At 58.6% G+C, this 2,500-nt stretch overlaps 1 non-coding gene across 1 annotated transcript in view; it reads left to right on the forward strand.

Moving 5' to 3' along the window:
- The first annotated feature begins 1,670 nt into the window (after positions 1-1,670).
- LOC124762416 overlaps positions 1,671-2,500 on the forward strand; it is a 1,909-nt gene continuing 1,079 nt past the window's right edge. Inside the window, exon 1 of the ribosomal RNA XR_007012510.1 lies at positions 1,671-2,500. This exon is cut by the window's right edge and continues 1,079 nt beyond it. This is a non-coding gene — a ribosomal RNA (small subunit ribosomal RNA).

A 2,500-nucleotide genomic window follows, 5' to 3' on the forward strand; every position in this document is an offset into this window, starting at 1 on the left:
AACACCTTGCAAGTCTTGCTCACTTTCCACATGCTCCTGCTGTACACTGTAATGTGGATGGCAGCAGGACGTACATGCCGCCCCTCCCCACGTCCCCACCTTGCCCCCTGCCTTCGCAAGCTGGTTGGTGAGAAGTTTGCATGTTCAATGCCCTTCGCATGCGACGTACTCAGGCTACGTTGTGGTGCGGCCTGTGTCAACTGTCCGCTGATGTCGTACGCGTGAACCACAATCTGTACTGCACATTCGTCCTTATGTACTGAATGATACATCGTGGCACATGTGTGACCGCACAACGACTGCGCCCAAAAACGGCGGACCATACAGTGCAAATATTGTGCACGCAGCTACGTGTCGTCTCCCTATGAGAGCTGGATTGCAGTGTGGTACGCCATAGAGACGTGTGGGAGGAACGGACGCCGTGGATGGCGATCAGCATGAGCTGTCTGTTGATGTATTCGGACCTAGTCGTCTCTCCTCACACACCGTGATGGCATGGTGCACCGCGTTCCATATCTGCGACATGCTACAGAGGCCGGTTGACAGTCGTTCGAGCAATGGACATCGCATACGTACGGGGGCCACCTTCCACGTATTGTCTAGGCGTGCACATTTTGTTGCGTGTATGTGGGCAGACGTAGTGTGGCGTGACACCTGACACAGGCATGCAATAATCGTTGAAGTTGCAAATGGCGATGGACGCCTGCGTTTTCTGGTGAAGTTACGCAAATGAACAAATGGTAACCTGTTGTGGTGCGGTTGTTCTCGCTAGGGGTGAATCGGTGATGGCGACGATAGGTTGAGGTACTAACCGGTTGTTCCAGCGATACCCACCATGCCGACGAAACTGAACGGCATCTGGGTGTGAAGCGATACGCGGCGGTGGCTGGGTGGGACCGTCCCCGGCCGGTGAGGGGGCGCCTCCCGGCGTGCTGGCCGCGCGGTGCGTGGGCGCACGCGCTACAGCCGGCTGGTGGGGGCGGCCAGTGGCAGGCGCGCCGGCCGACGGACGCGGCAGGCGTCGCAGCTGCGCGCCGGCGCACCCTGCGCGCGGCGCCGTGCGGCCAAAGTAGGTCCTCGCGGGCCCGGTGCGAAGCGCGGTGGACATCTTCAGTGTGCTGGTCCGATTGAGGACTGTGTGCGTTGAGGATGCGCCGCCGCCCGGCGCTCGGCGCCGCGACGCCGTCTGCTGCTCGGTCGCCCCAGCGGTTCTCGCTGGTGGTTTGTATCGCAGCTGTGCGGATGTGTTGGCGCGTGCGCTGTGCTGGGAGAGTTCGCTTCGGCACCCAAGTGGGGCTTTTGTCCTTCTGTGGCGCTGGCGTTGGAGCTGCCGGTCACCGTAGGTGGCGCGTGTTGTCTCCCGCCGGCAATGCCACGACAGCACGCTCCCGGGCCTCTGTCGGCAGCGGCAAGCTCAGTTGGGAGCACGGGTGGTCGCACCGAAAGCGTCTACTCGCCTAACTCCGGGCGATTGCGCCTCTCTCGAACCCGACCAAGTACTTGGGACGGCGCTGCGCGCCGCCGGGACCTGAGAGGGTTTCGAGGTGTATTGTGCAGGGGAGCTCAGCCTCCTCCTGTTTGCAGAATGATTGAGCGGACGCTTGCGTGTTCGCGCGGGCCCCCGGGACACACTCCCGGGCGGCCGGCTGCTCAGCTCTAGTTGACGCAGCTCCCTGGTTGATCCTGCCAGTAGTCATATGCTTGTCTCAAAGATTAAGCCATGCATGTCTCAGTACAAGCCGCATTAAGGTGAAACCGCGAATGGCTCATTAAATCAGTTATGGTTCCTTAGATCGTACCCACGTTACTTGGATAACTGTGGTAATTCTAGAGCTAATACATGCAAACAGAGTCCCGACCAGAGATGGAAGGGACGCTTTTATTAGATCAAAACCAATCGGTCGGCTCGTCCGGTCCGTTTGCCTTGGTGACTCTGAATAACTTTGGGCTGATCGCACGGTCCTCGTACCGGCGACGCATCTTTCAAATGTCTGCCTTATCAACTGTCGATGGTAGGTTCTGCGCCTACCATGGTTGTAACGGGTAACGGGGAATCAGGGTTCGATTCCGGAGAGGGAGCCTGAGAAACGGCTACCACATCCAAGGAAGGCAGCAGGCGCGCAAATTACCCACTCCCGGCACGGGGAGGTAGTGACGAAAAATAACGATACGGGACTCATCCGAGGCCCCGTAATCGGAATGAGTACACTTTAAATCCTTTAACGAGTATCTATTGGAGGGCAAGTCTGGTGCCAGCAGCCGCGGTAATTCCAGCTCCAATAGCGTATATTAAAGTTGTTGCGGTTAAAAAGCTCGTAGTTGGATTTGTGTCCCACGCTGTTGGTTCACCGCCCGTCGGTGTTTAACTGGCATGTATCGTGGGACGTCCTGCCGGTGGGGCGAGCTGAAGGCGTGCGACCGCCTCGTGCGTGCTCGTGCGTCCCGAGGCGGACCCCGTTGAAATCCTACCAGGGTGCTCTTTATTGAGTGTCTCGGTGGG

This window comes from Schistocerca piceifrons, unplaced genomic scaffold (genome assembly GCF_021461385.2).
Source record: "Schistocerca piceifrons isolate TAMUIC-IGC-003096 unplaced genomic scaffold, iqSchPice1.1 HiC_scaffold_60, whole genome shotgun sequence".
NCBI classification, from domain to species: Eukaryota; Metazoa; Arthropoda; class Insecta; order Orthoptera; family Acrididae; genus Schistocerca; species Schistocerca piceifrons.